Genomic DNA, 11,974 nt, shown 5'->3' on the forward strand with positions numbered 1-11,974 from the left:
AAGCAACTCTTTCGCGTAGTGATGAGGGGCCGTTGCCCTTTTACTCTTCTTTTCTTCCCGCAAAAGCCTCCACGCCGCACACTTCACGCGGCAGAGACAAACCTGTGCGGCTGCACCCGCGGGGCTGCGCCCCGAAAATGGGCCCGGCATCGAGCCCATCTGACACCCGCTCTTCTCACGGCTGTCCCTTGGGATAACCTGGCATTTGCCTCCATCCCTCCTCCTCCGTTACTTCCCCGTCTCCCCTCCGGATCCATAGCCAGTGCGGAGGGCAAGGACCGCGTTTCCCTTTAATTAGGAGCCTACGGGTGCGGGGTGCCTCTGCAGAGACCCTCCCTGCCGCCGTCCCACCCTGACCGCTGCTGGCCCGCTGTTGCACGGGGCGTGTGTCTGACCCTCCTGCCCGCAGCCCCTCTCCAAGGTAACCTAGAGCGCTGGGTTGAGTTTACTCCTGCCTCGAGAGGGAAGAGTTAAAATCTTTTGCTCTTTCTTATTTTTCACCCTTGTAGATAAACCCAGTTTCTTCAGCTTAAAGAATGGTGTTTATTCGCTCGGGCAGGGTCTCCGGCTCGCCCGTTCGTGCCTTCCGAGAACACCACTACTCTTCAAAGCCGTGGCTACAGCGCTACCCGTCTCTAGCTCTGCAAGCTCACGAGATTTTCAGCCTGCTTTCAAGAGCTTTTTTGTCCTCCGCTGCACTTAATTCTATTGCTCTGTGCGCCCGATTCCCCCTCTCTTTGCGCTCCCCGATTTCGGAACAGCCCCCGCTCCCAGCACTCCTGCTGCGGCGGGGACATCGCTCCCCTGCTGCCGCTCCACGCTCTCCACGGAAAGAGCCGCTTCAGCGAGGCAGAAGCCCAGGTACCTGAGATCCAATTTCACAACAAAAACATCTCAATGTCACCTACAGCGAGAAGGTGGCTTATTGGAGCAAAATGCGAGGCATTTTAAACCTATTAGGCATCTCCCAGATGCAAATCCAATGGCGGAAAGAGAAAGGCTCTATTAAGACCCGAGGGCTGACAATTAGATTATATTCCAATTGCGAGCGGATAATGTGCTAAAAGCTTTCCCATTTAGTGTAACTCCTCGCTGAAAATTATTCACACTTTGCGGGCTGCCGCGCTCCTGAGCGGGAGACGTCTTTGTCCGCGGAGAGCGCGAACAGCCGGGCGCAACTCAACACAGACACACGGACGCAGGGACAGATGCACAGCAGGAGGTCTCGCAGCCAAGAGAATCCTCAAACACATCCTTCCCGACCCAGAGCCGTGTGGCAAATCTGTTTGTGGTACAAGCTGACAAGCGCACGCACAGCCGCTGCAGAGGCGCCAGGATAAGCGCATCCAGAGGCACCTATTCCAACGTGTGTAGAGCGTAGTTTGTGTAGAGCATAGCTTGGAAGATCATCTAGTTCTTACATATCATCGCATCAGCTGGATACATTAAGATTTTAATGTCCCTTCACGTGCAGAAAATACACTATTTTCCGTATAAACCTACAGTTTGTATTTAATGACAGAGATGACATTTTTACTAAAAATAAATATCCGAGTTTGGGTACTCCACAGATTATTTTTTTCGGTTTAAAACTGCCAGTGAAAGCTGATGAAATTTTCACTGAGGGCTTGAACTCCTAACGCTCTGCAGCTATAATTTGAAGCACCACCAAACAGTACACGACTTCGTTTGTGATCATTTAATTCCAATATTGAAAAATCTTTGTCATGGGGTGAGTGGGTTCGCAGCCGCCGGTGCCGTGCCTGTCCCGGAGGGCGTGGGGACTGTGAGCCTCCCTCCCCGCGGCGGGGACAGGCTCTTGCAGCCCCGGGAAGACGATGCTCCACGGCGGCCGGCCAGCAGCACAGCCTGCCCCAGAGGAGTCTGTCCTGGACAGAGGGTGGTGGAGGGCAAGGCTGGGCTCTCTATGGCGGGATAGGCTAGGCAGAGGCAGCAGGGCCTTCCTGACTTTATTCATCAACCTCTCCCTCCTTTCATGTCACACGTACCAAAAATCATGAGCCTTTGTGGTTTTTTAAAGGTATACACATATTAATAATTAACACTCAAGTCTGTCTTGCTCGTCTTTCCCAACATCACTTAATTGAAAACTAAAGCAAAACGAGTAATAACCCCAAACAGCCAGAACTGCAAGGACCTATGCAATGCACACCAGGCTTGAAGGGACCAAGCACCAGATTTGGACTTTGGGGCTTAAATCAATAGTCAAAAGTGTGCTGAAAAGCCACATCATTAATGCTCTATTTTTATACAACCATTTTATGCTCAATTTTGAAGTCCTTAGGAGCCCATCCACCTGTTTTGCAGAGTTAGAGAAAATATTAGTTAACTGGCAGAATTAAGCAGAAAGGCTGGCATGTTAGAGAGGAAAGATAAGTTTAGGAAAGCTCCTTCACAGGTCTTAAGAAAGACAACAGAGAACACAGAAATGTCTGTCCAGCTTTTTCATTGCAGAGAACTACATTTCAATGGCTTGAAACAGAATCTGTTTGTCTGGTTTCTTTACACAAAAACTGTTATTAATTTCTTTACTCACAAAGCATTTCAGGACACTTCAAAATTCTATAAATCATAAAACGTGACTTGTTTACTTAGCAGATGGGAATGTTATTCAAGATGAACAAAATGTGCTTGTGTGTACACTTTTCTATGAACATACATACATCTGCAGTACCATACACTTAAACTTGCCCAGCGGTGCTTTTCTTAGTTGCCTTCTATGAAACAATACAAGAAACCCATGGTCTGCCACAGCACAAGATTTACTGTAAGCTGAAACCACTGCTTTGGACCAAAACTTTAGTGGAAAACAAGATTTCTTTATTTCAGTGCTCATTTTAAAGACATAAAAAATTCATGCCAATTCATGATATGGAAGCAGTTTTCTGGAGCATTGGAAAATTTTTTCTAGTTCCTGACTTTTGAGGTCTCACTGGACTTGAGATATCCTGACAGGTGTATGTATGTCTATTTGTCAGTCCTTGAGATAGGATGGAGCTTCTTCTTGACTTTCACCTTGATGATGGAAGTCAAGATGCAGTTCCTGGCAGGCTTCAAGGATGTGATGGCTCACTTTCCTTTGATTGGATACAGTGGTCAATCCAAAAATTTGGGCTTGCAGTCTTCAGGAAAGCTGTCACTCACACTGTTTGTTGGTTAAAGTAAATCTCTGGCTAGTGTGTGACTTGATTACGTAGTTGAACAGCTTGGAACATGTTCTTCAAGCTCCTGAAACAATATTTATTTCTTCTTTTTTTCTTGTATTTGTGAAAGAAAGATATTTTAAGTGAACTTTCTTTTTTTAAAAATTTTCTTTCAGGCCTTTTTGTCTTTTTCCTCATTTCATATTTAATTTTCATTAAAAACTAATGAGTCAGATCTTTTGAGCTTTATTAAGCAAGTGAGATTTAAACAGCTAATTTATTTGCTGTATGATGAAAATTGCTTGTTTAAGGAATACTAATAAACAGTAAATTGGCAATTTAGAAGTATTTAGAACAATTTCAGCTAAATAAAAAAAGTCACAAGGAGCATTTTTTTGGTTAAAAAAATCATCAGACTTTACACAGCCCTAAAGATGATCATGTAAACATTTATGAGAAAGGGCAAATTTTTCTCTTCTCCTACCAGCCCTTGGATTCGTAGGAGAGTTTCAGAGTTGCCTGTAATGGCAATGTGAAAATAGGAATAGTGGGAAGTGCTGGGAAGAATAAAAACCTCAACAACTAAGAAAAAACCTTTCTGGTAAATGTTAAAACTTTTTCTTTTTTTTTTTTTTTTTTAAATAGAAGAGTCTGGTTTGGGGTCTCCAGTTTGAGATGTCTTGGGTGTTACTTACTTCATCTAGATTTATAGTTCCTTGCAATTTTTATGTTGTGTCCAAAGTTCTGTCCCAAAATATCCAAAGCTAAGGACCTAAAATTAGAGACTGCCTTTGAAACTGCTGATCTCTGCATATTTTCCCTCTGTGAACATACAGCAGTAGAATACGCCCTAAGACAACGAGTAAAGAAAACGAGTTTTGATTTGAAGTCCAGTGGTAGAAAGCATTAAAAGAAAGCTTTCAACCACTTCCCAAAAACTTTAGTAGTGGTGCTTTTTCCGTTTTTGCTCAGTGATGTGTCTGTAATTTTAGTCCACCTCTCCTGGTAGGTGTAAAGAAAATGGTCATTATAAAAGAATAAAGAAAAAGAAAATTAAGAGATAGAAAACAAAGAGGAGTAAGGTGAACATGGAAAAAGGAGGTTTCATTTCTGGCCAAGTGAACTTGGAAAGTGAGAAGAAGCACTGTGGTTTACAACTCTCCCAGCTCATGCAGAGCTTGTAACAGAGTGTGTGATATGGTCTGGGAGCAGCACTGCTGTCACTGAAGAGCTGCTCCAGCAGCCTTCTGCTGCCTGAAGTCTCACAGCCATGATCACAGAAACCCAGCGGGTGAAAAGAGGATCCTGCTGCTGGACCCACCAGGCACCGCAAACACCAGATATTTCTGGCTTATATCCACATGGTAAGGATGGAGGGAGAAGCATTCCCACACTGTAGCATGGTGAAAGGCATTGCTTTTGCTTATTTTAACAGTATGGGGAACAGGACTGGGGGTGTTCTGGTATAAAAAGCATTTTTTTTTTAAGCCTGCAGTTTCGAAAGCATTTGGGATTAGGGCTTGAATAACATATTTCAGTACCCATAACATACCACTGATTTATCTGGCAACAGCTAAGCTCACAGAGCAAAACTAAGCTTATTTGAAATAATGTGGTCGTAAATAACACTGGGGGAAAACAGTTCACAAGTTTGTGTAACTCCCAGCATACACTTTGCTGGGAGGCTGACACCGAGAGGGTTTTCATTTCAGCAGTGTGAAGACAGCCCTACGAGGTAAGCATGTTCTGCCCTGCCTGCATGGGTTTGCAGGAGAAGCCAGCTTGCTTCCATTAGTTATATCAAAGTGAGGAAACCAAACAACCTGGAATTTGCACCATGAAAAGTGGCTGCAAGCCAAGAAGGTTGCCATCAGCTTTCAGGTGATCAGAGGTGAAATTATGGCCCCTTTAAAGTTAACAGTTCATTTAGCATGGATCAGAGAAGAGCTTGAACCAATATTTCAGTTCAACCTTACCAGGAATTTTTGGCTGGTTTTAGAGGTTAACGTAATGTTGACCATAGTGCAGTACTCATGGTTGATCTTAAAACCTTCACCAATAATAAGTGCAGTAATGAAAATACAAATCAATTAGGCTTCTGGGGGACATAGAAGTTAATGCCTTATGACAGACATGAGATTATAACAGTTCATATTAAATATAAGTGAGTGTGTAGTTTTTTTCTAATGAAGAACCTTTATTGTCTTGTAGTGCTCAAATCTGGCAGTTTAAATTATAGCTAGACAAGAGTAAGTCATGTGTTAACCTCAAGCATTTTTGCAGGGTACCAAGTTGGGCTGGGTTTTTTCAAGGTACAGGAAAGGTTAACAAAATTTGACAGAATTGTTTCTGCTGTTACTATGGAACACAAATGAAACTTAACTAATCAGATAATACTTTGCTGCTTGTGCTGAAGAAATACAATCATAGATATAGTTCATAAATGGGTATAAGTCATGTACATTGGATATCTCAGGGATAAAAACAAGGGAAATTTTAGAAGAGGGAGAACAGCTCCTTTCCAACAAAAAAGAGACAACATTTATTATCTATCATGCAACGTATTTTTTTCCATAGCAGAAAAATCAGGTTTCCTGAGCTAGATGATCTTTGGTTAGACCAGGACTGAACTACATTTGCATTCCATGTGTCCTCTTTTGTCCCAGCATATTTTGGGACATAAATGGGGAGCTTAAAAAAATATATATTGAATCATTTAGGCTGGAAAAGACCTCCAAAATCATCAGGTCCAGCCTTTGACTGATCACCACCTTGTGACCTAAACCATAGCACTATGTCCCATTTCCAATAATTTCTTAAACACTTTCAGGGATGGTGACTCAACTACCTTGCAGTCCATTCCAATGCTTGACAACCCCTTCCATGAAAAGAATTCTTCCTGATACCCAAACTGAACCTCTTCTGGTTCAGCTTGATGCCATGTCCTCTTGTCCTTTCACTGGCTGCGTGGGAGAAGATGGACCTTGCTACAACCTCCTGTCAGGCAGTTGGAGAGAGTGATAAAGTCACCCCTCAACCTCCACTTGTCTCATATGATTTACTCTCTGTAGAATCTGCACCCGCTTTGTTGTCTTTCTCTGGATATGCTCCAGCACCTCAATGTTTTTCTAGTAGTGAGAGGCCCAGAACTGGACACAATGCTCAAGGTGTGGCCTCACCAGTGGTGAGTACAGAGGAAAAATCACTCCTCTGGTCCTGATGGTCACACCATTTTGAATACAAGCCAGGATAACTGGGCACGCTGCTGGCTATTCACCAGCACCCCCAGTTTCTTTTCTGCTGGGCAGTTTTCCAGCTGCTCCTCCCCAGGTTTGTAGTGCTGCATGGATTTTTGTTGTGAACCAAGCACAGGACCTAGCACTGCATTATTGAGCCTCATCCCACTGATCCAGTCTGTTTAGATCCCGCTGCAGAACCTTCCTATCCTCCAGCAGATCAACTCTCCTGCCCAACTTTGAACTTACTGAGGGTGCACTCAATCCCTTGTCCAGATCATCAACAGAGATATTAAACATGACGGGCCCCTGGCCCCCAATTCTGAGCCTTAGGGAACCCCATCAGTGACTGCTGGGCAGGAGAGATTCCTCTTGTGCAAGGTGACCATCAGTGGAAAAAGACAGCTCACTCCTCCTCCATTCACCACTGCCCTGATTCTGCCTGCTAGGATACTGCAAGGACTTTGGACTGGGATTTGGCCTTTCTCTCTGTCTGTAATTACCCAGTGTACCCAAATCCTGCCACAACACAGTTGATGATTAGTAGCCAAGGTAGCCCTGTGTTACACTAGAGGTTGATTAGTCTCCTTGTGTTGCCCCATAACCACTGCTGAGGACTGGGGGCAACTAATTTTGCCTCCATGGCCATCTTTTAAATTTAAGGTTAAACATTTAGTCTTTTTCTCTTTAAGAGAAATTTTTGTGATGAAAACCAGCCTGTCATAGGCTTTAATTCCATCTGTTCATGGATTTCAAAGGAAAAAAATTCAAATAAAAAACCCCATTTCATTAATTGAAACATTTTTCCAATAATGGAAATTATTATTATTTTAAACAAGTTAAAATAGAATATTTCCAGTTAAGGAATATATTTTATTTTCACTTTTTGGCAAATTGAAGATTTCATCAAGAGCTTAGGTCTTGCAGAAGCTGAAATGAATGGGTTCTCTATAAAAGTCTATGGCAGCACCCTTTTCATATACCTGAGTTCAACTCCCTCTTTCTGTTACAGAAACTCTTGAGCAAGTACAGAATACAGAACCCTGCATCTTTCAACTTCAAAGACAGCAACCAAAGTACAGTACAAGAATTTTAATGTTTTTTTCTTTCTAACACCAGGAATGCTTTAGGTGCCAGTGCCAAGACAAACCTTGTCTCTCAGGTTTGAAACACTTGGACGTAAGTGATCATGTGGAAAGTGATATTCAACTTTATAGAGTGTGCAAAATACTAAAACTATTAACTGTGATTAGCATGGATCCCCTAACAAGCCTAGAATAAATGAGAATTGAAGAGAAAATTCCCTTTCTCCTATTTGAATAAATTATGTGGATTTACTAAGCAGGTAGTAAAACCAAGGCTGGCACCACAAAAAGAAAGATAATGGTGTACAGTAAGGCTATAAGAAGGATAAGAGAGGGAAAGTTGGGACATAATTTAGTGAGTGCTTTATAACAGGTGTTTTATGTCAGAAAGGGAAACCCAAGGTTAATTCTGGCAAAATAAACAGACGTATAGACATATCGGATATTTGGTACTGGAAAAAAACCTAAGACCAGAGGTTTAAGAGTGAGGGAGAAAAAATGTAGTGCTAAGTTCCAGGGATGGAAATACCAAGAAGAAAGAGTGGCTTAAGCACAGCTAAACTTTGACAGTCATAATGACAGCTTTGTACCTCAGGTGATGCCTCCATCCTTCCTTGGCAATGCCACAACTGATCTTGATCAGTACCATGCGGTAACTAGAACACAAGGTCAGAATTAACTAGTCTTAGACTCTAGCCCAGAACTGCAACATTCTTGCTTTGCCTTGCCCAAGCCCAAGTGGAGTGATACCAACCTGCTGCAGAAAAGGCATCAGAGTCTGCAGATTAAAAGCACTACCTAGAGAGATGGTGTCAGTACTGCCCAGAAAACTTGGGAAGGCGCCTTCATTTGTAGACTCTCTGAGCTTTCAGAAAGAAAATAGAGACTGTTTTTAAACCTGACCTTCCTAATTAGGTCAGTTTTCAGAGAGGTTTTAAAATATTTTTGTTAGCAGAATAACCAATACTTGAACCCTTTACTTTCTCAGTTCACTTTCAAAGGGTTGTGTGCCTTTTGCACTGATGTGTTCCTAGGGATTGGGAAGAGCACTTCTATGTTTAACATGCACTCACGTTTCCAGTGAAAGAAAGACAGCATGAAATCTGTCACTTAATATCTGAAACCTGCATGGTTTCCTTTTCTTCAGTTTGACAGGGGAGATTATGCCCACAAATAAACATTCCCAATAGTATATTTGGGCTCTTACCACTTGGCATCTGTCAAACAACTTGCCATCAGCTTTCTAAAATTGACAGTTTCAGTAGATTTCTGCTAAATGTTGAAAAATAGTTTTGCTGACCTCTTCTTTGTTGAGGATTCAGACACCAGCTGAGGCAGCTGTCCAGTCTGCAGCATGATATAAGAGAAGAGGAATTAACCCATCAGCAATTGAATTTGGAAATGTCTTTAGAGATACTACTGACTGCTGCAGAAAAAGGAGTATTACTTAGTTCTGCTGTCACTAAAATGGATGACATCTGCTAATCTACAGTGACTGATCCTTCTCTAATGTGTGGCCTGAGCACTGGAGAACTGAATGGGTGCAGACCAGTCACAAGCACAACACAATGGTCACCATCACTCTGCTGGTCTCCACTAAAAACTGAGTATATACAGTTTTGAATAACATTTTAACCTTGTTATTTATTATCTATTTCTGGACCTTGCTCTTTTGCCCTAAAATTTGTGTCTATTGTGCTTTCCATGGTGGTGATGGTGGAAGGAGGAGCATGCACTTGTCCCACCAGTGGTGGTGTAGACAGTAGCGATAGTGGGACTGGAGATGCAGCCACTTAGCACGGAGCGGGATCTCAAAAGTTATCCTGGTTTTGTTCTGTTAACAAAAATGTGCATTCTTCAAGATGCACCATGTTGAAATCCAGAGAACCAACTGTCATGGAAATGAGAGGGCTTTCATGGAAAAGCAAGACCCAAAAAGAACCAACTTTTGTGTGCATCTGAAACATATAAAGGAGAGATGCATGAGCTCAGAAGTAGAGAAGGAAGGTTGCACATTAGAGAAAGAGAGGAAGTGAAAACCATCTTTTCTTTTTCCTGTCTTTTTTTCAGCAAAAGAATTTTCAGTTTATTCATGCACTGCCTAAGTCATCTGAATGCTATCTCATGTCATCACTGGCAGCCTACAGTCCTTGACATCTGTAACTCACTTTGGTTCTCATTTTACTTTACATTTTTTAAATTATTATTTTAAAGAAAAGCAGTTTCTGCTGTGAAATGCCAGCTCTTTTTCAGAACACATAAATGTTGATGTAAAGCTGAAACATCATCACATTCAGCCCCAGACCCAGAGGAGTTAATAAACAGAGATCCATCTGCAGTGTTCCTCCTGTGGTGTTTCACTGTTATACATTCTTAAGCCACTATTTGGATGGATTTTTGCTAACACACAGTTGCTGGTGAACTTGGCCCAGCTATCCACAGGAAACATGCCATGCACCATCTAGCAAAGACAGGGTAATTTCATCAGTTAACCATATTCCTGAACTAAGTTCTTGATATCTTAAAATAACCTCCCCTCAAAGCCATAAATCAGGAGGGAAGGATTGTAACAAACTTTTGTAGCCAAACTACCAGTGAATTATATTAATAGGCTGTTTATAACCTGTTCACATCATCTTTGTTGACTCATACAACTGACACCAGAAGCTGCAGTTCCCTGCTAGGCTCTTCACCTTGGTCCTTCAATGTGATTCATTATTACCAGGTAGTGGGGATGTGAAACCTACTAATCCCCATCTGTCTCTAGTAAAGAAAAGGCATGCCTGACCAAAGCACTGGTACTTTGAATCTCCTGGGGGGAAGGAAGGGACATGAGAGGCATAACAGAGCTGATGAGACTTTGAGGACACTGGTGCAGGCTTTTCCTGTGAAAGGAAAGACTTCATAGCTGGCTCTGCATATGGAACCCAGATTTTACAAAAGCTGGGTTCCCTTCTTAAGACGAAAGACAGAAAACAGATTTACTGTCTGTTCAGCAGATTTGGTATTCATGTGCCCCACTGATACCAAATAGCTTAAGACACGTCTAGGTGAGGTCCTTTTCGATAGCTTACAGTGACGCTCCTAACAAGCTCATTTTGTCATCCACATGCTAGAGACTGGAAAAGGTATAAACTGTATGAGATAGTAGCACACACAAAACAACTAAAGTTAATTTTGCCTCCTCTGGTGTCATTTGAATTGACCTTTTTTTTTTTTTTTTTTTTTTTTGCTTGGTTGGTTTGCTTTTATTAACAGGAGCTTATAACAAATGAAACCTGTGTAATTAAAGCAAGGAAGAACATGTCAGTGCTCACAAAGCTCCATGTATTGAGAAACCAGACAGTTGCTAAGGCTCAAGGAGTAAGATTGCTGGTACATTGACCCCATGCTCCGTTTGCTGGGAACCCAGCTATTCCTCTGGGATGCTGTAGAGCAGCAGATTTAGGTGCAGTTTCTCCATGTATTGGAGGGGACCTAAAGAAATATTTTGATTAGTAGTAGAAAGTAGTACAACCTATGAAGGCTGGTCACCCATGAATTTATGTCTTATGATAAAGTTTGCTATGTCAATAACTTTGTAATAGGAGAATCAAATCTGCCATAATTCTTCCATGGATGGAAGTATGAAGAGAATAGATTAGTCTGGCTATAGTCACAAAACAAGTAGACATTGAAATTTGTTGACATCCTGTCCTTGTTTCCAAATTGAATTGAAATTACCCAGGTGGTTCAGAAGTTTTGTTGGAGAAGGGGTGGGATAGGCAGAATTGCTTCAATCTTGTTTCCTTAAGGAGAATGGTTTTGAGAAATATTAAACAAACATAGCTCCCTCATGGTAATATCACAACAATGGCCCATATCTGTTTTGTGTTACATAAACAAAGTCAGTGCTTTGGAGTCAAAAACTCTGTGAGAGACATTAAGATGTCTTGCAAACTGTCCATGTGTTCAGTCTTGAAGGTGAAGATCCTGCAGGTGAATCCTTAGATTAGACCTCCCTCAACTAAAAGACAGAGAAAATAAATTGCGCAGCATCCACATCAGGTGAGTGTAGGAAGAAACGAAGAATTGAAAGATCTATCAGACATGCCAAGGGGGAAAATCCTGTTGTTTCATATCCTACACTTCTGGGGAGCAGACCAGGCAGTGTTAAACACACAATACTTCAGGAACTTTCCCTGCTTTTGCAGCTTGACCCGCATCTGGTTTAAAAAAAAAAAAAAAGATAACAAAACCCAGTATATGTGGGAATATTTTGCCTTGGCAGCAGTGAAGAAACCCATATAAATTATCTAATATGTCGGCAGATTGTTAGCAGCAGACGTGACCCCAGTTGGGTGGGTACTGCATCTATGCAGAAGTATAGTGGGATGGAGAGGAACATAACAAGAACCAGGCTGGGCTGCTGCATGGCTCACATGGAGAAGGGCTTTCTTTGCAGTCACTGTGATGTGTCAAGGAAGTGGAGCCTTTTGTGAGTCAGCAG

Source organism: Serinus canaria, chromosome 2 (genome assembly GCF_022539315.1).
Source record: "Serinus canaria isolate serCan28SL12 chromosome 2, serCan2020, whole genome shotgun sequence".
Classification (NCBI taxonomy): Eukaryota; Metazoa; Chordata; class Aves; order Passeriformes; family Fringillidae; genus Serinus; species Serinus canaria.